We start from the raw sequence: 14,913 nt of genomic DNA on the forward strand, positions 1-14,913 counted from the left end.
GATGTTAGTATGCTATATCATGGAGGTCGCCTTGATGGATTAGGAGGTAGCCACTGTCTTCAAGAAGAAACCGAAGATCTCTCCTGTTGGCTCGGCCAGTGATCTCAATCAGATGAAGATGGGCAAGATTGACCCGAGGCGTAATTCGGTCATGTTCACTAGAGCAGAAGGACAGAAATGTCTCTTTGCCTTAGCGGATAAACATCTTTATACCACTGCTTGTCTAGAGCATGTGTTGTCGATCATCCATCGGTGTAAAGAGAATGCAGCGGATGATATCAAATACTTCAACGATATGATTCAGTGGTACATCCGATTCAGACAAATGATACTTGCTCTTATCTCTCGTCTGTTTCAGACTGTAAAGAAGAAGGTACCTGCCGCTGCTGCTGGCCCAAGTAAGAAGTGAAGATCTCGCTCCAATTGACGCAAAGGGGGAGATTGTTGGGTTGCAGATTCGTTTAGTATTGCGTCATTGGGCTCGGTTAATAGTCCAATTATTTTGTACTCCGGTTTGGGCCTGTCCAACCGTGAGCCTGTTAGGTTTCCTATATAAACAATATGCTTGCATGCATATTAGAAATACGATCAAGAATACAATAGAGTGAATTACAATAGCTTTGATTTTCTTCATCGTTCCTGTAAACCTTTTAACCCTCTACAGTTGATGTTCTTGATCGAGCTCTTCTGAGGGTTGTTTTATAATCATTCGTTACGTTTGATTCATTCTTGAGTTGTTTATTGTTTTCGTGTTCTTGCTGTTTAATCTTTATTTTACCTGTTTAAGATCTAATCGATCTTCAAGATTAACTTTTAATCTTATCACATGGCATGAACTCGCCGAGTCCGAAGAACAGACTCGGCGAGTAGTATGAAGGTTGCCCGTTAATCACTCGGTGAGTGGACTTGCCGAGTTGGGGGAATGACTCGGTGAGTTAGGGAGACTCAGGGGTCTCAGTTCAAGTTGGAACTCGTCAAGTTGTTCTTGAGACTCGGCGAGTTGAGTCGGGGTGGCCCCGAGATTCATGCAAGGTGGAACTCGTCGAGTCCAGGGAAGTACTCGACGTGCCAAGAGAGGGTCTAAGAGAGTCAGTGGACACGTGTAGACTTGCATAGTCGCCCTAGTGCACTCGCCGAGTTGGGCCAAAGTTTGACCGTTGACCTTGTTGACTTCTAGGGTTGAGTAAAGTTGTATTTATGGGAGTATTTACTTTATGTATTAGGCGGAGGCCAGATCACATTTCTTCTGAGTCAGATAGTTACCAAGACATCGAGGTGAGTCTTCTCACTATACGTTACCTAGAGTGGTACTATGCGATGACCAGAGGGTCTTAGGTGTTATGTATGTGATTATGTGCTATGTGATATTTGTATGTTGTATGATGATATAGACCGGGCCGGAGGGTCCAAGGAGCTATGACTGGACCAAAGGGTCTAACGAGCTATGCGAGTGGAGGGTCCCGCTGAGACAAATCGACCGAAGGGTCGTATTATTGCCTCGAGTGGCGTATGTGTTGTATATGGTATTTTGGGGAGCTCACTAAGCATTTATGCTTACAGTTGTTGTGTTATGTGTTTCAGGTACTAGTGATGAGCGCGGGACGGCGACAATATGATTCGTACACACACGTATTGGAGTTTTTGAAGAGATTCTGGGAAGATGTTTTGTGACAATAACATTTGACACAATGTGTTTGATATTATTTTATGAATGAATGAATGTTTTAAAAATGAAAAATTATTTTGAAAATTTACGTCATTACAATTTGGTATCAGAGCCTTGGTTTGAAGGATTCAGATGCATCTTCGGGCGTATCTGAACTCAAACTGAGGATTTGAGAAAAATTTTGCTAATGAAGTAAAATTTTTTAAAAGAGTAAAAAGAGTTTTGAGACAAACAGAGCAGATCCGTGTGTACGATCAGCCAGCGCCCAAACGGTCAATCCCCAAAAGTACCCTTACATTATGTGTTATGAGATATGTTATGTTATGAATGCTAGGGTAGGCTAGGTATACATATTAGGACTAGAGTGGCCTGATTTGTGATGCCTTAGCCTAGGAGATTTTCTGCTGCTGAGATGCTTTGAGAGCGAGTAGATAGCAGTTAGGGGCTTATGAGAGTAGAGTACTTGTAATCCAAGATCCAAGGAGGAGGACTTGGAGTGAATACTGATGCGGCGTGGTCAGCAGCATTGGGCCCGTACTACTGAAGACACCGGATCAGTGGGCATCCCAAGTAAGAATCTTTTGGACAACGGAGGACAAGTAGGTTTGTGTCATCGAGTATGTGTATGCTCGATCGAGTCTTTGATAATTTTTGTTGTATTTCAGAGGCATCATGGTTGGGACTCGACACACACCTGAGAGCAGTGGTGTCAGCGACGAGGAGATCCGTTGATTGATTCATGAGGAGGTTTTTGCTGCCATCCGAGCTGATATTCCTGAGATGTTTGGGGACATCAAGACCACGTTGATTGAGACCTTTGATGAGCGGTACGTCGCGCTGACTGATGTTGCTGCAGCTGTAGCTACTGCTGCTGCCTGACCAAAGGGAGGTAACTCGTTGTTGTTTTGGGAGTTTAGCAACACGAAGCCACCAGAGTTCGACGGGACGCAGGACCCGATTGCCGCTATGAGGTGGATCTCTGACATTCAGGGATGCTTCTATACGTGTTCTTGTCCAAAGCACTTGAGGGTTCGGTTCGCCTTGAACCAGCTCCGCCTAGGAGCGAAGGATTGGTGGAAGCTCGTGATGGCGACCTTCACTTTGGCTGAGATCTCCGAGGTGACCTGGGAGATGTTCACCGCTATGTTCAGAGAGGAGTATGTTCCCATAGTGGAGAGGGAATGGTTGATTCAGGAGTTCTTGACCCTCAAGCAGGGTACTGATTCTGTGGCAGTGATCACCAGGAAGTTTCATGAGAGGGCGATGTTTTGCCCTGAGCAGGTGTCATCTGAGCAGGCTAATATGAGTCGTTATCTAAGCATGTTGAGGAGATATATTCGGGAGTTCGTGGCGAACTCAACTTACCGGACATATGTCGAGCTCCAGGCAAATGCCCGGAGGAGGGAAATTAAGTTGGAGACTCAGGACAGGGAGGAGGCCGAGTCACAGAGGGCGGATCGGCGATCGGCTCAGTCTCAGCCGGCAGCCAAGCGGGCTAGACCCGCTGATTCGATATCTAGAGGCGCGAAGGGCCGCACTTGTGTGAATTGCAGTAAGATTCATGAGGGGTCGTGCAGGGTAGGGGTATGCTACAAGTGTTGGAAGGAGGGGCATATCGCGAGGGATTGCCCCAAGGGATTCTCGGTTTGCTTTCATTGCAACCAGACCGGCCATCGGAAGGTCGAGTGCCCGCAGCTTCTACAGGGATCTGTGCCTGCTGCTAGGACTACTGAGGTACGGCTGGTGAAGGTCGAGGCCCCGAAGGCTCGTGGGAGAGCATTTCAGTTGACCGCGGAGGAGGTCCGCGCGGCGCCCGATGTTGTGGTTGGTATGTACTCTCTTTTCATCTTTTATTTGAGTTGAGTTTTTATGCTTATATGATGATATGCGTAGGTACTTTTCTTGTGAGTTATGTGCCTGCGTTGGTATTATTTGACTCGGGTGTGAGAAGGTCGTTTGTTTCCGTATCATTTAGTGAGCATATTAGTATCCGTTGAGAGGCATTGAATCGGCCTCTGCTAGTTTCCATAGCTGATGAGCGAGCAGTGTATGCTTCTGATGTGATTCGAGGATGTGTCCTTGAGATCTTCAGTGTGGAGTTTCCGATAGATCTGGTTCCGATCGCGATGGGGGACGTGTGTGCTATAGTGGGTATGGATTGGTTGAGCCGATATGGAGTTGTGATAGACTACGAGCGTCAGTTGGTGACGACCCGAGACCCTAGTGGGGGAGTTCTTACAGTCCACGGTGAGGGTACCCGTGCGGGGTTAGCATTTTGTTCGGTCGCCTGAGCGAGACAGAGTCTACAGCAGTGCTATAAAGGATTTGTGGCATAGGTGATGGATGTGAGGGTTGTTTTAGAGAGACCGAAGTTGGTTGAGGAGGTTCCGATAGTGCACGAGTTCTCGGATGTGTTTCCAATGGAATTGTCTGGTGTGCCTCCGGAGAGGCAGGTAGAGTTTGGTATTGAGTTGGTTCCGGGAGTTGCGCCTATCGCTAAGGCCCCTTATCGCCTTGCGCCTCCGGAGATGCAGGATTTATCCTCGCTGCTTCAGGAGCTGCTGGGGAAAGGGTTTATCAGGCCGAGCAGTTCGCCATGGGGGGTGCCTATTCTTTTTGTTAAGAAGAAGGATGGTTCGCTACGGATGTGCATTGATTATCGTGAGCTGAATAAGCTAACGGTCAAGAACCGTTACCCATTGCCGAGGATCGATGATTTATTTGATTAGTTGCAGGGAGCATCTTGGTTCTCCAAGATCGATTTGAGGTTTGGGTATCATTAGGTGAGGGTGCGGGAGGAGGACGTCCAGAAGACAGCATTCCAGACACGTTATGGGCATTACGAGTTCGTGGTGATGCCTTTCGGACTCACCAACGCACCCGCGGTATTCATGGATCTCATGAACAGGGTGTGCAGACCGATGTTGGATCGCTCAGTGATCGTGTTCATCGACGACATATTGGTGTATTCGAGATCCAGAGAGCAGTATGAGGAGCATTTGAGGGAGATCCTCGGAGTTCTGAGATCGGAGAGGCTTTATGTCAAGTTCTCCAAATGTGAGTTCTGGATACAAGAGGTACAGTTTCTGGGACACCTCGTTAACCAGAATGGGATATTGGTCGATCCGGCCAAAATTGAGGCGGTCATGAGGTGGGAGGTGCCGAGATCACCCACCGAGATCAGGAGTTTTCTGGGTTTGGCCGGATATTATCAGAGATTTATTAAGGATTTCTCCAAGATTGTCGTGCCACTCACCAAGTTGACCCGGAAGGGTGTTGCATTTTCTTGGGGTCTGAAATAGCAGACCTCGTTCGAGATCCTTCGCCAGAAACTGTGTGAAGCACCAGTGTTAGCTCTTTCGGAAGGGATGGATAATTTTGTGGTTTATTGTGATGCATCGATATCCGGATTGGGAGTGGTGCTTATGCAGAGTGGGCATGTGATTGCATATGCATCGAGGCAACTTAAGCCTCATGAGTCGAGATATCCCACTCACGATTTGGAGCTGGGAGCGGTAGTGTTCGCTCTCAAGATCTGGCGACATTATCTGTATGGGGTTCGGTGTACGATATACACGGACCACAAGAGCTTGAAGTATTTGATGGATCAGCCCAACCTGAATATGTGCCAGAGGAGGTGGTTGGACGTGGTCAAGGATTATGATTGTGAGATCATGTACCACCCGGGCAAGGCTAATGTGGTAGCCGATGCATTGAGCCGTAGGGCGGAGGGCGCCCCAATACGAGATGTCTATTTGGGATTGAGAGTGATGACCCCGGTGTTGGATGCTATTCGTGGGTCCTAGGCTGAGGCTGTGAAGCCAAAAAGCCAGAAGAGAGAGCAAGTTGTTGGACTGGTATCAGAATTTTTACCGATAGCCGGGGGCTTATGACATTTCAGGGGCGGATTTGGGTACCGTCTGTGGGCGGTACGCGTACCATTTTGATGGAGGAGGCCCATCGATCGAAATTCTCGATCCATCCCGGGGCCACTAAGATGTATTTAGACTTGAAAAAGGATTATTGGTGGCCCTGTATGAAGAGGGATATCGCATGGTTTGTAGAGAGGTGCTTGACCTGTTGCAGGGTGAAGGCCGAGCACCAGCATCCACAAGGTAAGCTGCAGCCATTAGAGATTCCCGAATGGAAATGGGAACAGATTACCATGGATTTCATCACCAAATTGCCAAGGACCACGAGGGGTGTCGATGCAATTTGGATGATTGTGGACAGGTTGACGAAGAGTGCTCACTTCCTAGCCATCAGTGAGAGCTCTTCTGCGGAGAAGTTGGCGGAGATGTACGTGAGAGAAGTGGTATCGCGGCATGGAGTGCCGATCTCAATTTTCTTAGATCAAGATGTACGTTTCACTTCCAGATTCTGGAAGAAGTTTCATCATGAATTGGGTACGAAACTGCATTTTAGTACCGCATACCAACCACAGACTGACGGGCAGAGTGAGCGGACGATTCAGACGCTCGAGGATGTGCTCCGAGCATGTGTGTTGGATTTCGTTGGGAGTTGGGACACGTATTTTCCCTTGGTGGAGTTTTCTTATAACAACAGCCATCATTCGAGCATTGGCATGCCACCCTTTGAGCTGTTGTATGAGAGGTGGTGTCGAAACCCTATTTGCTGGGGAGAAGTAGGGCAGCACCGAGATTGTTCTTCAGATGACAGAGCAGATCTAGCAAGTCAGACAGAGGTTGTTGACCGCTCATAGTCGTCAAAAGAGTTATTCGGATAGACGCTTGTCCGAGCTCGGGTTTCAGGTTGGCGACTTCGTGCTCCTGAAGGTCTCTCTTTGGAAAGGAGTGATCCGATTCAGGAAGAGGGGCAAGTTGGGGCCCTGATATATTGGTCCTATCAGGGTGATCGCAAGGGTAGGCAGGGTAGCCTATCTTTTGGAGTTGCCAGCAGAGTTGGGTCAGATTCATGACAATTTCCACATGTCGCAGTTGCGAAAGTGTATAGCCAACGAGTCGGCAATGGTACCATTAGAAGATATTCAGGTGGATGCGAGCCTGAATTATGCTGAGAGACCAGTGGCGATCAGGGATCGGAAGATCAAGTCTTTGAGGAACAAGGAAGTGCCTCTGGTGCAGGTCCAGTGGCAGCAGCGGAAAGGGTCAGAGTTAACTTGAGAACCGAAGCGTGAGATGCGAGAGCAACATCCAAAGTTGTTTTCAGAGTGAGACTTCGAGGGCGAAGTCTGATTCTAGTGAGGGAGAATTGTAACATCCGGGTTCCTAGGTATTATATTTTGTTCTTTTACTTTTGGATATTGTAGGGGGACTCGGCGAGTTGGCATCTAAACTCGCCGAGTATGGTCGGCGATTTGTATGCGAGTCCATAGCTGGACTCGGCGAGTTCTCGAGTGGACTCGGCGAGTCCATGCTGTTTAATGAAATCCTAATTTCTAGGGTTTGAGACCTATTCAAAGGGCTTTATGGCCGTCATTTGCGGCCACCAACGCCCAGAGAGAAACCCTAAAGATATCTAGAGCGTTTGTGATGAAAGAGAGGCCAATCTTGAACTTTTGTGGGTGTTTTTGCCAGAAGGAAGTGTTCAAGGCAAGAGGAGACTGAAGGAGGTGCGATTTTGGTGGTTTTTGAGCTCATAGAGATTGTATTGAGGTATTATTCTCGGACCTTCTTCAGTTTTGATGTTCATCCTTTGTGTTAGGGTTTTCTAACACTTTTCGAGGTGGATTAAGTAGATCATTTGGTCCCTTCTCGAGTTGTGTTCTGGATCTGGACCCAAAGAGGTCCAGAGGCCGTAACCCTTGGAGCTTTATGAGTCCTTTTGGGAGCCATGGGCTAGGAATGTCATTTTTGGGGATAAATCACCATTTTGGACCATTAAGATGTTATATGAGTACCAAGGTCCGAAGTTTACGTGATTATCATGCTTGGGGAGGCCAGATCTACGATTGTATGGAACCGATCTGACCTCAGAAGTTGTTTTGAGTTTGTGCGTGGCATGAACTCGGCGAGTAGTGTGAATGTTGCTCGTTAAACACTCAGTAAGTGGACTTGCCGAGTTGGGGGAATGACTCGGTGAGTCAGGGAGAGTCAGGGGTATGAGTTCAAGTTGGAACTCGCCGAGTTGTTCTTGAGACTCGGCGAGTTGAGTCGTGGTGGCCCCGCGATTCATGCCAGGTGGAACTCATTAAGTCCAAGGAAGTACTCGACGTGCCAAGAGAGGGTCTAAGAGAGTTAGTGGACACGTGTAGACTCATCGAGTCGCCCTAGTGCACTAGCCGAGTCGGGTCAAAGATTAACCGTTGACCTTGTTGACTTTGAGGGTTGAGTACAGTTGTGTTTATGGGAGTATTTACTTTATGTGATTTGGCGGAGGCTAGATCACATTTCTTCTGAGTCAGATACTTACTGAGACATCGAGGTGAGTCTTCTCACTATACGTTACCTAGAGTGGTACTATGCGATGACCAGAGGGTCTGATGTGTTATGTATGTGATTATGTGGTATGTGATATTTGTATGTTGTATGATGACATAGACTGTACCGGAGGGTGCAACGAGCTATGACCAGACCAAAGGGTCCAACGAGCTACGGGAGTGGAGGGTCCCGCTGAGACACATCGACCAGAGTGTCGTATTATTGCCTCGAGTGGCGTATGTGCTGTATATGGTATTTTGGGGAACTCACTAAGCATTTATGATTACAGTTCTTATGTTATGTGTTTCAGGTACTAGTGATGAGCACGGGAAGGCGCCGGTATGATTCGTACACACATGCATTGGAGTTTTTGTAGAGATTCTGGGAAGATGTTTTGTGACAATAACATTTGATACAATGTGTTTGATATTATTTTATGAATGAATGAATGTTTTAAAAATGAAAAATTATTTTGAAAATTTACGTCGTTACACATTTTTTACCTTCGCCCCTAATGAACATCACTGTATGAAACTTGGGATCGATCTTGCCCTTGACCATCGCATTCACATAGCCAGCTCTTCCAATTGGTTTCACCGTAGTTCGCTTGTGAATGGAAGATGCAATTCCTTGATCCATCTTAGCTACTTCGTCAATGTAATAAACAAGCATTCGCTTGATGTGATCAATGATCGGCTGATACTCCAGTGGATTAAATAACATAATGTTGTTGAGGAGTATCGAGTCTTGCGGGTTCAAGTTCGGTAGATCAGCCAAGGAAACAATATGGACCGAGCTATCTAAGCCTTGGGTTACTTTGAATTTGACATTAACAAATTTCCCAGCCGAAGAAGGCTTCAATACCTTGACCGTTGTAATCTTCTTTAGGTACCATGTCAACTATTGCGGCTGAGTGAACTCCAGATAAAATTCCAATAAATCCCGATCTTCCTTCGGGTCTGGAGAATGAATAACAGCAGTTGAGGTAAAGCAATGGAAGATAAATGCCTTTCGGTTGATTGGCATACCGAATTGAGCATCCTTCGAGTTCTCAAGACCAAACGACATAACAGGTTCAAGCCAGTGAGTACTCGGTTCATCAATGACTTCTCTTTGGAGTGATTCAATGGTCCATTCCGGAAACATTTACTTCTTTTTCTCTACGAGTTCCTTTTCTTTCAAATCTTTTTCCAAATAATCCATCTTTTTCTTAAGCTCATCATCAGATGGCCTGAACTTCTGATTAGGTTTAGAAGGACCCCATGTCATGATGTCTTCGACATCATCATCTTCTTCTACATCATCTTCTCCAATCTTTCTCTTTTTCCTTACCCACTTACTGGTCGAAGCTACATTATCCTTTGGTACAACAGTAGCTTTTGGTGCTGGAGGGGGTGGAGGTTGAGTTTTGACCGTCTTGCCTTGTGAATCCTTTTCTCACCCTTGTTTCGGAAGAGCATTGGTCTCTGAAACACCCGCAATTCTACTTAGAATATCCAAAGTTGGGCGTAGCTTCTCAGCTAAGTGACGTCTAATAGAGATAGTTAAGATGGAGTCATGGGCGTCCAGGAGATGCAGTAAGATGGAATGGACATCACCCACGGAACTGCGAAACACCTCTCGTTCAGACTTTAAATCATCAAGCTCTTTAGTTGCAGTTCAGAGCTTTAAATTCTGAAGTTCGAGCTGAGAGGTTCGCTTGTCCACCTCATCCATTATTCTGTTTTCGACAGCGAGCTCAGCCTCGAGCTGAGTTAAGCAATTATCAGCTTTGGTATGGTGCTCTTCGTTAGCAGTTTCAATGGCTTGTCGAGCCACTTTAAGTTGTGTCAGCTCAGCTTCCAGTGATCGTGTGAGAGAGTGAACAGAAGCGTTCACTATTTGTGCATTTTTCTGAGTAGTTGCTTGCAAAGAATCCTAAAATATTTGAGCCTCTGATATTAGATTTTCGACTTTTGCAGTCGCATCCTTGCATTCTTTTGTTGAGGGCTCAACAACAACCGAAGCTTTCTGACACTGGGAGGTGGAGGCGTCAATAGCGTTTGTAGCATTCGAGATGGAGGTATCATGTTCTTTGACAACTGGAGAGCACAAGGCTTTGAGAGCATCTTCTGAGTAAGGAATAAAAGAGGAGGAAGAAAGTAACTGATCAATTTTATCAGTTACAATCTTGAGATGTCTCTTGGTGAGTGGAGCGTCTTCGTCATCATCGCTTTGGACACGATAAGGACTGAAGTAAGTAGGATCAAGCTCCATGACCTCACCACCAAGAATGATATTGGTTTCGGTTGAATGGGTAGGAGATAGAGGTTTGGTGGTTATAGGGGTTTCAGGTGGTGAAGGGGTTTCGAGTGGTGAAGAACGAACCCCCGTACCAGATACGTTGGTTTGAACTTCAGTAGCGGTTGTAGTGGTAGTTTCAGTAAAAATGGGTGTAGGGAAGGGAATGGTAGAAGGGGGTTGTGATGTGATAAGTGAAAAAGTGGGAGGTAAGGAAATAGGTGGAGGAGAAGGTGCTTTGGAGCGAACTTGTACTTCTGGTGTTAGCTATCGAGGTTGGGTATCTCCATGAGCCGAACCATCATCATTAGAGCTTTCGCTCTTAGATTTGCTATGAATGGGTTGTTTATGCCCATTAGGGAGATACTCGGAGTCTGAGTCGCTTGATGATTGATGGATAAGCTTCCAAGCGGGCTTCTTGGTCTTCTTCTGCTTGGGCTAGGAAGGTTCTGCCTTCTCAGACTTTCGCCTCCTTGGGGTTTGAACCTTTGATACGAGACCCCCTTTATCCCCCTTTTTTGCTTCCTTCTTCTTGCCTCGCTTAGTAGCTTTGTCTGCTTCCTCAGTAGATTTAAACATTTAAGGAGAAAGTTCTCTTGGACCAGAAGAAGGGAGCTTCTTATACTCTTGAATAATCTTGCTCACAGGGGAAACACATGCATACATTGCCTCAGGAATTAAACCAACAAAGTGAAACATCGACAGATGTGTGATAATCATGTTAGTGGTGTGAAATGTAGCAATGGAGGAGAGAAGGGAGTTTTCCATGATAGGAACATGATAATGCTCCATAATCCGTTGAGTTATGATGGTCCAGAAGCGGGCATAAGAAACCTCTGTGTGGCGAGAAGCAGATGTCAAACTCTAGACAAGTTGAAGCCATAGAACCAAACCATAATCTAGGTTGATGCCAGTATATAAACCATAGAGCAAAGTCATGAAGGACTAGCTAGCACCATCAGACCCAGCACTACGCTCAGAAAGCCCTTCGAAGAGAAGGGTGAATAGGCCATTCCATTGAGGAGGGAGGCAATATTTCTTGAACCTGGTGGCAGTAGTTAGGGTTTCAATGTACCCATGTTGTAAAACATAGAGAAAAGCTGACCGGTGGAGATGGAATCAGGGTTCACCATGGATTCATCATAAGAAAGCCCTAGCAACGAGCAAAAGCGATTCTTGGAGATCAAAGCCCTTTGGTCGAGAATTTCAAAGTAGATCTTCTCAGCACCTTTTTCGTACGTATAAGTGGAATAAATTAGAGAGAGACATGCCATTGGAACGATTTCCACAGTTGAGAGAGCCTTAACGAGTGGGGAATATTTGAGACATTCCAGCACTTGATACATGTAATGATCGTAAAGGAATGGTGAAAGATCAATCAACAGGTTTTGGTTGGCCTTGATAGTGAGAAAAGTGGAGCGTCCAGTGGTTTCTTGAACAGAGGAAGATTCTACCATTAGTGTAGCCTGAAGAAGACGAAGATGAACAGTGAGAATGAAATCGCCGGAAATCGCTTTGTTGCTTGTGAGAGAAGGAGTGTGGTAAAGATCAAGATGATAGTACCAAAAACCCTTATATATGATTTTGTGAGACCGGTGTGGCCTGTTAAACAAGTAGGTTAGTAGCATAATCAGTGACTTGTTGATATATAGGAATTGGAAATCTCAAAAAAAAAAAATTGGATCCTTTGGGTAGAAAATTCTTGGTGATAGATATTTTCATAAGGACCTCTCAAAAACAAGAAGAGATTTCAGGATACATCCACAAAAGTGGTTTCGTTAATTCAAGGTGAAAGCTATAACAATTATTTGTTCACCGTCAATGCATTTTAGGTATTGAATTTTGGGTTTCACTTAGTACGTAGTGACACGAAACTAAGATCGTAAACACAAAAGTTGTGTAACCATAAACCTCAGTGGTAGTGCTGAGAGTGTGACATCCCCAAAATCACGGCCAGAAAAGACCGATTTTCATTTATGCTTTTAAATAATTTCAGAGTAAATCCTTTTGATTTGAAAGAGTTGCAGAATTTGTTCCCAAAACAAAACATTATAAAATAATATTTATCAAAGCATTTCATCAAGAGATGCATTTTCATTATATAATCAAAACTCGGGATGTCATGTTCCGATACAGACCATAAAGCATAAACGATAACATTACAAGTCATTCAACAAATATATACATATACAGACTTGTAAACAAAACAACTTGATGATTCAACCATCTTATGCCCTCGCGCCACTACCTGTAATACAAATAAAACTGAGTTGGTCAGGCTTGGGAGCCTGGTGAGCATATAGGGTTTTCAACCCACAATAAATAAATTATATTTAATTTCACCAACCAATCACTATCCCGATTACCCATTCGCGTTATCCTCACTTTACGTCCCTAAAATAACATCTATCTCAAGGGACCTAATCTAGGATTTTCATCGGGACGGACATCACTGCTAAGGGGTTTCCTCAACAATAGATATCCTAAAGGCAACCATGAGGGGGATAGAGTACACCGGTGAACATATCGTTCACAACACCTACAGGTTATGAACCTGCTAGCGTTCAACTGGACTGTCTAGAAAGAGTCCGTGGTCGTTATCCATACTCCACTGAATAACTATATCAACAACAACAACAACATCGAGGCCTCTCATCTGTTTATTACATACCAACTATCTACCCATGTTCTACCCAACATATTAGTAGATAAAATATATATTTTTAAACATAGTTTGAAACCTGTATATCATTTTCATTCAATATATATTCCACATAACAGATGAGGCATACCCACGTAACACGTATTTCATAGAAAGCAATTCAGATCTATGAGATGGAAGAGGGTGAACATACATTCACACACATAACAACAAATTCTACACATAACACGTATTTCGTATAAAATACTTCATAATCATGCGTTAGAAGAAAATAACTACACACTCACACATATAAACAACAATATACTTAATACACTCGAACCATACTTGTATTATTATCGTGTTTACGAAAAGTAGTATACACTCACTTCATCAAAAGATGATCGGACAGCACTACGACTTGCAGAAGTAGTAATCCTCAGCAGATCTGGAAGATCTCTACAAAAATCGAACTTCTCGCGGGCAGAGCTTCGACTCGAGAACCGCACTTCTCGGGATCTTCGGGATCTCGGGACTTGCCTCGGAGCTCGAGAATGATACCGGGGCTTCGGGGTATTTCTGGCACGCAAATCGATGCAAAACGGGAGAGAGAAGAGAGAAAATGAACAAAACTCTCGGCTGCCCTCGCAAGCCTTTTTGAGAGGCTGAGCCTCGCACGTACGCTAGGCGTACAGGTCCGAAATCGTCACTGCGTTCGTCATCCGAAGCCACTATCTGCGAGTGTCGACATCTTCGGAGTACGCGGGGCGTACCTCGAATGAGTCCGATGACTCGTCCTCGGATAATACCGAATTAAAGAATAAAAATAAATACAAATTAATTAATAAACTTCGGAAATTCATATCTTCTACATACGAACTCCGTTTTCGACGTTCTTTATATCCACGCGAAGGTGAGACTACGCTCTACAACTTTCGTTTAGACTTCGTTGGCTAATTTTGAATTTATTTTTATTATTTAATTTTAATAGGCCGCGACAGAAAAACTTCGTTATAAATTCATAACTTCTTCGTTTGACGTCCGTTCTCGCCTAACTTTTTATCGCTTCGATACCAACAATGAGACCTTCGATCGGCTAATTTTGACTTTATTTTTATTATTTATTTTTAATAGGCCGCGACAGAAAAACTTCGTTATAAATTCATAACTTCTTCGTTTGACGTCCGTTCTCGCCTAACTTTTTATCGCTTCGATACCAACAATGAGACCTTCAATCCTCGTTTAGAATGCTTCGGCTAAAAACCGCTCGATCTCAAATTGAGTATTTCAGGCTGCATACCGCAAAGTCGAAACTTCGATAAATCATAACTTCGTCATACGAAGTCAGATTTGGGCGTTCTATATATATTCGGAAACCACGTTTCAACTACTACAACATTATCCAAAGATATTAAGTTTATTTTACACTTAAATTTTGACGCTTATTTTTATTCTTAATTAATCAAACTACATAATTAAGCAATTAAGAACAAAACACATAATACTCAAATAATACATTCTTATTATTTCAAATGGGTTACAAAGGTTAACCTAGACTATTAGATTGCTAAAAATGCCAAGCCCGGAAACACAGGCGTTACAGGGTGTCTCAAGGGTTACAATTATGAAATGAAGGATTAATGGAGAATAAGATTAAGGGGGTTCACGAACGAATGTACCTCTTCTATGAAATAGGACCAAGCAGAAAAACTCTTAACTCATGTTAGAGTAGAGTTAGGTAGCTCATGATAAAAGTGAATTTGTCAGCCTAATAGGGAAGAGATGATTGGTATTTATAAAGTCATTAAGGCGTCACTCAAAATATTTAGAGGCTTCGGTCAACATACAGCAACATGCTTGATGAGATTAAAACTTTAATCTATGAAGATCGATTAGATCTTAAACAGGTAATTAATTATAAAACA

This window comes from Lactuca sativa, chromosome 9 (assembly GCF_002870075.4).
Source record: "Lactuca sativa cultivar Salinas chromosome 9, Lsat_Salinas_v11, whole genome shotgun sequence".
In the NCBI taxonomy this organism is placed as follows: domain Eukaryota; kingdom Viridiplantae; phylum Streptophyta; class Magnoliopsida; order Asterales; family Asteraceae; genus Lactuca; species Lactuca sativa.